Here is a 10,393-nt window from a genome sequence, read left to right on the forward strand (position 1 = left end):
TAGGGCACTTGACGTTACCCAGAAGGCTGGCGGTTCAAACCCACCAGCCACTCCTCGGAAGGAAGGTTGGGCAATCTACTTCCATAGCAATACTGCCTTGGAAACTCAAGGAGGGGTCGCTATGAGTCAGGTCTGACTCAACGACACATAAAAACAACAACAACATGCCTTTTGGGCCAGTTAAAAATGCTCTGAGTAACAGAAAACACAACGTACAATGGCTTAAATGAGTAAGAAGCTGCCTTTCTCACCTAACAAGACATCTTTAGGAAGAGCTGCTTACCTTGTTCAGTGGATCAGTCGTTAGGGCTAGTAGCCCCTCTGTGATTCCGCGTGTCTCCATCTTGTATTTGTTACCACATGGTCACAAGATGACTGTTAGAGCTCAGACATCACTACTTCTAACTGCAGATTGTTTCTTTCTGTGTGTGTGTGTGCACGTGTGCATCTATGTAGAGACAGAGGTATATACAGAGAGAGAGCCAGCACTTGTTATGTGTCAGCTGCTAACCCAAAGGTCAGCAGTTCAAACCTACCAGCAGCTCCGTGGGAGAAAAGACGTGGAGATTTGCTTGCACAAAGTTTACAACCTAGGACATCCTGGGGGCAGTTCTACTCATTCCAATAGGGTGACCATCACTTCTTCTTTGGTCCTTCTTATTCACTGTCCAGCTTTTAAATGCGTAGGAGGCAATTGAAAATACCATGGCTTGGGTCAGGTGCACCTTTGTCCTCGAAGTGACATCTTTGCTTTTTAACACTTTAAAGATGTCTTTTGCAGATTTGCTCAATGTAATACATCATTTGATTTCTTGACCGCTGCTTCCATGGGCATTTACTGTGGATCAAGTAAAATGCAATCCTTGACAGCTTCAATCTTTCCCATTTATCATGATGCTGCTTGTTGGTCCAGTTGTGAGGATTTTTCCTTTCTCTCTGCTGAGATGTCCATATTGAAGGCTGTAGTCTTGGATCTTCATCAGGAAGTGCTTCAAGTCCTCTTCACTTTCAGCAAGCAAGGTTGTGTCGTGTGCATACCGCATTAACAACTAATGAGTCTTCGTCCAATCTGGATACCACATTCTTCTTCACACAGTCCAGCTTCTCGGTTATTTGCTCAGCACACGAACTGAATAAGTATGGTGACTCTGATGCACATCTTTCCTGCTTTTAAACCACAAATATCCCCTTGTTCTGTTTGAATGACTGTCTTTTGGTCTATGTACAGGTTCTGCATGAGCACAATTAAGGGTTCCGGAATTCCCATTCTTCTTTATGTTTTCCATAACTTGTTATGATACAAACAGTCAAATGCTGTTGCATAGTCGACTAAACACAGGTAAACATCTTTCCGGTATTCTCTGCCTTCAACCAAGATCCATCTGACATCAGCAATGATATCCTTCATTCCATGTCCTCCTCTGAATCTGGCTTGAATTTCTGGCAGTTCCGGGTCCATGTACTGCTGCAACCATTTTTTAAATTATCTTCAGCAAAATTTTATTTGCATGTGATAGGTGGCATAGCGCCTAAGGCATTTGACTGCTAACCAGAAGGCTGGCGGTTCAAACCTACCAGCCACTCCTCGGAAGGAAGGTTGGGCAATCTACTTCCGTAGTGACACTGCCTTGGAAACCCAAGGAGGGGTTGCTATGAGTCGGGACCAACTTGATGGCAGTGAGTTTTTATTACTGATGTTGTTTGATGATTTCCACAGTCTTTTGGATCACCTTTCTTTGGAATGGGAACAAATATAGATCCCCTCCAGTCGTTTGTGCAGCTGGTAGCTGTCTTCCAAATTTCTTGGCATGGATGAATAAGAGCTTCAAGCATTGCATCCATCTGTTGAAACATCTCAGTGGGTATTCTGTCAATTCCTGGAGGCTTGTTTTTCCCTCATGTCTTCAGTGCAGCTTGGACTTCCTTGATACCATCGGCTCTTGATCATATGGTACCTCCTGAAATGGTTGAACATTGACCGATTCTGTGTATACACATGTCCCCTTGGCACTCTCATCTGGCCTATTTGTCACTTATCATGGCAACGGAACACTGTCTCCTTTGCTCTAGCTTTCTGATCAGACTGTGAGCTTATCAAGGGCAGGAAACATATCTGACTCACTTCACTGTCCCTGGTGCTCTGCCCAGGGCCAGGCATACAGTAGGGGTCCTGGGTCTATTGAGTGAATGAACGAACGCTCACTGAGAGACTGAACCTCAGGCAAGCCTGGGAGAGGGCGGGAGGCCTGGAGCTGCAGGGCAGAAGGTGGGAGAGCTTCTGAAGGGCCAGGCATAGCTGGGGAAAAACGGCCAAGGGTTGCATGGAGCCCAGTTTCCATCTTGAGCTCTGGAGGACAGTGGGACCAGTCCTGCCTGGCTCTGACCACCAGATGGCACCAGGCTCCAGGTGTCTGGTCACCCAGTGACCACGCCTCAGCTTCCCTGGAGGGAAGGGCCTGGTGGGATGCAGTTGCATGGAGGCCAGGGTCAGACCCAAGAAGGTTCCTCCAGGCCGGTCCTTGGCCTTGTCCTGTCTGCTTCCCTGTGCCTGCGATTCCAGTCTTGGAGATGCCATGGCTGTTCTGAAAGTTCCTGAACTGCCTTCTGGGTAACAGGGAAGAGACTGGGACTTGGAGCCGGGACACCGCTCTGACACCACTGGCTTGTGTCTCTGGGGACTCTGGGCTCAGTGCTTGGCAGGGCTCTGGGTGCTTTGCATTTGTTAATTCAATTCATCTTCCCACAGCCCTGGGATCTGGACCACTATTATGCCATTTTACAGAGGAGGGAACAGAGGCACAGACCAGTTAAGTAAAGATTACACAGCTAAGAGGGCTGGGGGTCCTAGCCCACCGAGATCCTCCCTCCTATGTTATCCCTGAGAGGCAGCAGGTTTAGCTACAGGGAGCCACCAGACCCCCAGGATCTCCAAGGTTGTGTCTGGAAAATTACTAAGACGCCCAGTGGGAAGGAGCTACTTGCCCAGGCCTCAGCTGGGACACTTTGGGGGTTATTCCTGTCTGGGATCCAGGTGAGAGGTGGTGATGAGGCAGGGAGGTGGAGAACAGAGTTTGCGAGCAGATGGAACTGTGAGCGGATGGAGCTGACTGGGTTTGGTGCAATTGCCAAGCAGGGAGGAGCTCTCCAGAGGAGAGGGGCCATTGGGGGTGACCAGGCAGAGGCAGGATTCCTGATTCTAGAAGAAGGAAAGAGAGAAGACCAGCGGGCGGACCCTTCGCATGTATGATGCCATCAGGGCAGCACGAACCACGAGGCAGTGCTTCCTCTTCTTGGACCAGTTGCTGTTGAGTCAACTCCAACTCACAGTGACCTCATGTGCAAATCGAGTTGTGCTCTGTAGGGTTTTCAATGACTGATTTTTTTGGAAAGGGGTTGCCAGTCCTTTCTTCCAAGATCCATCTGGGTGGACTTGAACTCCCAGCCTTTCAGTTAGCAGCAGAGCATGGTAACTGTTTGCAGTGCCCAGGGACTCCGTGCTCACATTATCTTGAGACGTTGAGCTGAGCAGTTCAGTGAGTAGCTGAGGTCACACAGTTAGTGAACACAGTTAGAGAGCCATGGACTCTCCACCAGGACTCAGGCACTTCCCAGTAAGCCCCTGCTGTGTGCCAAGCCCCGCCCAGGACTCCGGCCTTGTCCTCAGGGAGTGTCCAGTCTAGGAGGGGAGACTGTGGCTCAAGCCTCTGGTGACTATGATCCAGGCCAGAGACAAAGGCAAAGGGACTCAGATGGGGACGCTCCCACTGCCGAGCAGAACTCTCTCCCAAGTTCTCTCCTCTTCTCATCTCCCTCTCAGCCTGTCCTGCCTTGTCCTGGTGGCCAAGACTGGGCCAAGGTCAGGAAGTAGAGTCGTCCCAAGTTTCTTTGGTTAGATAGTGTCTTGGGAGACCACCACAGAGACTCTTTAGAGTACTGACAATATGCACAGTCCCCTCCTAAGGCCTCACATGTATTAGGGCTCTAAGCCCACCAGCATCCAAGAACGTGGGTGCCATCACAGTCCTCTTTCTACAGCTGAGGCAGAGAAGGCACAGAGATATTCTTGCCAAAAGTCACACAGTTGTGAGTTATAGGGCCAGAAGTCACACAGCTAGCAAGTGATAGGGCCAGAACTTTTCCACACAATGTCATACATGGCATCTTACATGATGAACACATCTTATAGTCTGATACATCCCATGCATGGCCTTGCTGACGTGGCTGCCCGGACTCCAGCTCGACCAGGGCCGACCCACACTCTGAAGCACCAGGCTGGCCTGCTGCCTCTCCCTAGAGTCAGAGCCTCTCATTTTACAAGCGGGGAAACTGAGGTGTCAGGGACCCCATCCTTGGTGCAGGGCAGAACCTGGAGGAGAACTCACACCTGGGGGTTCCCAGGCCTCAACTTCTTCCTTGGCCACTTGATGGCCCTGTCTGGCCCTGTCACTTGCTAGCTGTGTGACTTCTGCCCCTCTAACTCACTAGCTGTGTAACTTTGGGCAAGAATGTCTCTGTTGCCTCCTTTGTCTCAGCTGCAGAAGAGGACTGTGATGGCCATTTGATGCCCTGTGTCCCTCCCTAGCCGAGGAGACCCTCCCCCGTCCCTTCCTATTGGACTTTCCGGAGCTTCCTGTAGCCCCTGTTGCACCTCCAGCTGCCTCTCCCTCACCTGCTTTAGACACAAACCACCCACGGGGCCTGGCCTCTTCCTGTGGCCCCATTCACCAGCCTCCACAAGGATTTCCACCAGGGATGGAAGTGATCCTCAGTCCTCCCCACCCCCAGGGCAGGATGGAGGCGGGAGATGGCAGGTGCTGGAGGGCTGGGGGGGAGGGGGTTTGAAGGACACGGGTGTAGGCAGGCATGTCCTTTCCGGGTCCCACCTGAGGCCCTCAGGTGGTGCCTGTACCCCATCCGCCTACATTTGGGGCCCAGTTTCCGGCAGAGCAGGGCTGAGGTCCCAAGGGGTTGAGATTCATATCCTCCAGCCCCCGTCTGCACCTGTGCCTGCCCCTCAGAACATCTGCATCAACCTCACCAAGCGCTGCTCTCCACTCCTTTCCTGTGGTACACCCCACGGTTATCCGGCCTCTCCGCCCTCTCTGCCTCCCCCGCCAGGCCTGGGGCAGACTCCTGCCTCAATAGTGCCCTTCGGGCTGCCCCAGGTAAAGTGAGGACCAGGGCCACCTGCCTATAGCTGACCTGAGAGTCGTGATGGAAGACCTCGAAGGAGCCTGGGACTTCCTCACCCACCCCTCAGTATATGGTTGGGAAAGCTGAGGCCACTAATCTCGTGCTCCTCAGAGGCAGGGCTGGTGCTGGGTCATCTGTGTGTCCCCAGGGGCTGGGTAAATGCTGCAGCGTGGCAGGGGTGAGATGGCAGGCAGGGTCAGCTGGGTTGGAACCCGGCTCCACTGTTGACATCCTGTGCAAAAGTCCCTTTGCCTCTCTGAGCCTGTTTTCTCATTTGTGAAAATAGGAAGCGTGATACCTACTTCAGAGTTCTAGTGAGAACTAATAAGACAACACACTCAGTGGAAGGCAGTTCTCAGTACATGTTGGTTGAGCACCTACTATGTGCTATTACTATGAATTGAGTACAAAGGAAAGAAGTCAAAACACACACACACACACACACACACACCACCATTCCCTCTCATTTTATCGACGACAAAGCTAAGGCCGAGCGAGGGGGCAAATTTGCCATTACTCTTTCCAAGTGTGTCCCTCACTCTTAATCTGTCCAGAGGAATTGCCCTAAATTACCCCTTGCACATAGCACTCCACTGCTCAAAAACCATCAGTGGCTCCCTGGTGCCTGGAGGATCAGGTGCAGCCTCCTGGCTGTGGCACTCAAGGCCCCTGAGCCTGGGCTCCAACCTCTCTGTCCCATCCAGCCCCCCTTATTTCGTGACCCCAAATTCCACTGCGATTGTGAGGGTCCATTCCCTCTGCCCAGGACGGCCTGGGCTTTCTCACCTCAAGACCCTTGCTCATGCTGGGCCCTGGAGTGTAACAGTTAACCCTTTCATCACTGCAAAATGAACACAGCAGCCTTTCAGACCCATTTCCTCTGTGTGGCGTCTCTCACTGCCCAGGGGCTGGGTCCTGAAGCTCAGCCAGCCCCTTGGGCTGAGCACTGGCCCTGCACGCCTTCCTTCTGCTTTAACCATTGGCAAGAGCTGAGTTTTTCTTCCCTCCCCTCCTGCTACTGAGCCCACGACAGGGCTGGACAGATAGCAGCGGCTGGGCCAATGCATGTTACAGCAAGCGGGTATGCAGTGGTCAGAGTCCAGCACTGGTCCTCTTCCTCTGGGTGTCATTCATACATATCTTGTTTCTAAGGATGGGATTAAATGGACTTGGATGGGGGCCTCTCATGCCCCAGGACCTGCCTGCTTCTTTCTCAGTCCTGCAGTCCTTCCAGGTAAAGGGAGGACCAGGGCCACCTGCCTATAGCTGTTCATCTTGAGGTGCAGGGTCTCCTGACATAGCCACGGTTCAGGAACCCTTTGATGCCAGACCAGCGTGCATTACCCAGAACCACTGTGTGGAAGCCCTCAGCTCGTGGGCAGGGAGGAGCCTGAAAGATCCTCCCCTACAGCCCGGGCTCCATCCCTTCCACAACATGCCAGCCTCTTGTCCACCTCTACTGATAGGGAGCTCCTTCCCCATGGGGCAACTTGTCCTGAGCTGAAACTTGCCACCATGGGACTTCCGCTCAGATCATTCATTCTTTCACTAGTTCATTCAACACCCACTGAGCACCTACTGTATGCCAGTCAATGTGCTGACTCATGTAAGCTTCACCACAACTCAATAAAATGGGGAGGATGATGGTGATGGTGCTGATGCTGGTGCTGATGCTGGTGATGGTGATGGTGAACCAACAAGGAAACAGGCTCAAGAGCGATTGTCAATTGCACAGAGGCTCACAGCTGGGCAGCAGTGAGGTCGGGAGTTGGGTTTCCACTTGAGTAACCCAGGATCTGTGCACTTTCTCCCACTGAGCTGGTTGCCTACCCTGCCCGGTGGGACATGGGGAGTAATAACACTGAAGGACAGGACTAGCCCATCTGGTCCCCAAGCCTTCAGTAAAGGTTGCAAAGCCAGGCTGGGTCAGGTTTGCCAAGGAAGGCCAAGGGTAGCCAGGTAGCCTGAGAGGCCCCAAAAGTTGAGGGGCTCAGCAGAAGAGTTACTGGGAAGGTTCTCTCTTGCCCCCGAGGAGCCTTCTTCTGAGAAGGAAGTATTGTTTAACCGGCATTGTGTTGGGAGGGAAAACACGGGGTCCTTGGAGATCAGCCAGCCCTTGCCTTCAGGCTGTTTGGCTTTGTTTGTTTTTTCGATCTTTTTTTTTTTTTTTTTTTCATTTTCTTTGGGCTAATTGTTCTCATTAAATCTTTTTGTCCTGTTTTGTTTCTTAGGCTGACAATGCTGCCTAGTGCTCAGCGCTGCTTCCTGTCTTTCTGCCCCAGCGCAGGCTGATGGGGCCTCGCTTCCTGTTGTGAGCCGTCGTCCCAGCAACTCCAGCCGGGTGGGCTCCATGGGAGGCGGGGAGGGGGTGACATCGGTGACATCACTGGGTTTGGAAGCAAGAGGCCAGGGGTCTGGAGGGGGCTGAGTGGGGCATGGCAGGCGGCAGCGGGATCCCCAGGGGGCATTGCTGAGGGGTGACTCATGGCCTGGGAAGGGGAAGAAATGGTTCACATTCTTTTGGGAGGTAAACAAGGTCAGGGAGTCGTCCTGGATCCTGTTTACCTGACCCTGGCCCCCAGGGGACCTAGAGCCAGCACAGGTCGACACACTGGAGCAGAACCAGCCAGACCTCGGGACCGGGCAACAGGCGGGAAGGCAAGGGGCTGGAGGCTCCAGCCCAGACCCCCACGGTGGGCACCAGAGACACTCAGGTTCAAGTCCCAGCTCTGCTAGGTGACAGCTCTGTCACCTTGAGCAAGTCACCCGGCCTCTCTGAGCCCCAGTTCCCCCTGTTTCTAAATGGGAGTGATTGCCCCTCACTCCCCACATGCTCGGGGGCCTGGTTGTGGTGGGCCTAGGCCTAGGCAGCCCCTTAGCAGCCTCTGCCTTTCTCTTTGTCCCCCACCCACCCTCAGGGCCTGGTCCCATGCTGGGACCCACCACCCTTCAGTGGGGTGGAGGATGCACCCAGTGTCAGATGATCCCATCTGGAGTGAACAACTTTGCATGTTTTCACCACACCAAGGACTCTGCTTCTAGGGAGGGCTGGCATCTGTCTCTCTCCCAACCCCACTGCACCCTCCTACAGAATCAAAGCCTCTTTTGAAATTTACAATCCCTGACAGGGCTGCAGGACCCAGCAAGCAAGGTAAGCACAGGCTTCCTTGTGCTTATTTACCAATCTGTCATGAATAGTGTCACGTTTTTCACCACAAATGTGGGTAAACCCATGTGAAATTATTTATGGAGTAATCCATGCCTGGATGGACCCAAACTAGCCAGGGCATACCCCAGACATCATAGCCCGGCTGCTGGGACAGCAACAGCCGGCCTCAGAAGGAGGGCGAGTAGCCAGGCAGAATGGGGGGCAGAGCACACCCCTGGAATCACAGGGCTGGAGTATAGATGCCGCTCACCCTCTCCCGCTACCTTCCCAAGGCTGTTTCCCACTCCTATCCCTGGGCTCCCAGGGTAACAGCCTCCTCTGTCCATCAGAGTGGGTCCAGTAAGCCCATCCTGGAGCCAGTGGCCTGTCCCATGATCAAATTTGGGGATGCCACAGGGCTGGGTCTGGAAGGTCAGTCACAGGACAGGGGTGGGAACTGAGTCCTAGTATTTCAGACAGAGCTCCCATGTGGACTCATGTGTGCCAACCATAAAACAGGCCAGCTGCAATGGGGAGATCCCACCCCAAACCCCCACAGGTGCTGTGGAGGCACCAGGAGATGCCCAATGATCATAGTTGAGTTGAGTCCACCTGGCCTAGTGACCAAGACCGTGGCATCTGAATGAACCACCAGGATTCAAACCTAGCTTTGCCTCTTGCTAGCTGATGCCCTTGGGCGAGTTCCTTGCCCCGCCTAAGGATCTCTCAAGGTAATGGTGGGATTCAGTGAGTTAACACACATGAAGGACCCAGCACACAGTAGGCCCTCAACTTGGGTTGAGCCCACTAGGTCCCCTTGCAGCACTGGATCTTTCCCAGAAGTACCCAGGCTTCCCCACACTGAGCGCTGACCCCGGTGGGAACGGTGCCACCAGATACCGCATGGTTTTCCCATAAGGGGGCTGGACTTGGGCTTCCCTGGACAGGGAATATCCTGTCTGGAGGGTGGGGGGAGGAAGAGGAGCGGGAGGACACAGCCTCGCTGCATTCCTGACATTCTTGGCGGCTGCCCCATCCAGCTGCCTCAGCCGCGCGCTGCCGGGGGCACTGGCTTGGCGCCACGCTGCTCTGGCACAGCATCCTACTTGGGGTGCCCTTGGACTTGGGGTGACAGGAGACCTCTCTCATACTAGTCCCCCTCACCTCTTGGTGGTTTATCACAGGAACCCTAGAAGAAGAGATTTGGGGATCCTAGGGGCAATCAGTTAAGGAAGTGGTTTCTGCTTTCAGCTCTGCTTTGTGGGACTCCTCAACACCTCTACCCCCAGGAAAGCTTTGGAGAGTAGCCAGGACAGGGGTGAAGAGGAGGGAACAGGATAAGCAGAAGGGTCCTGGGTTCTAGCCTCGAGTCCTTGGGTCAGTTGCTTTCTGTCTCTGAGTCGCAGTGTCTCTGCCTGCAAGATGGTAGCCTTTGCCCCTTCCTGTGGACAACCCTCCCCACTCCGTCAGTGTGTCGTACTGTGATGCCTCACAGGTCGCTATGATGCTGGAACTTATGCCACCAGTATTTCAGATGCTGGCACCCCTGGGCATGCTGCAGGACAGGGCAACTCTTTGATCTGTTGTAAGTTTGCTGTGGTCAGAGCTGACTTGTTCACAGCTCCCTGTGTAAACGCTGGACAGCCCCACACCTGCTACCAGGTGGCATCATGATCCATGACTTCCTAGTTGCCTCTTTGCAGAGCCTCTTGCCCTGAGCAAGGGCAGGAGCCCAGCCCGTCTCTGCACTGGGCAGTAAGCATCCATGAACTGGAATGTGGTGACAGTGGTTTCCACTCTTTACCAAGGGCCAGCTCCTATGCAGCGAGAGTCTGCAAGCTTCTGACCCTCAGAGAAGAGGAGTGGGAGGAAGGCCACCCTGGATGATGAGGGCCCACAGCCCCTTGCATGGCCTTGCCTGGAGGCTCCTGGGAGGGAAATGACTAATCCAAGACCCCACCGTTAGCCATGCGTTTATTCCAGAGCTGGGCTAATTCTTCTCCCTGTCTTTCTGCAAAAGCCCCTGAGCTGGGATCCACAAGAACAGAGTTG

Source organism: Orycteropus afer, unplaced genomic scaffold, assembly GCF_000298275.1.
Source record: "Orycteropus afer afer isolate SDZICR_OR568_19922 unplaced genomic scaffold, OryAfe1.0 scaffold00083, whole genome shotgun sequence".
NCBI lineage: Eukaryota > Metazoa > Chordata > Mammalia > Tubulidentata > Orycteropodidae > Orycteropus > Orycteropus afer.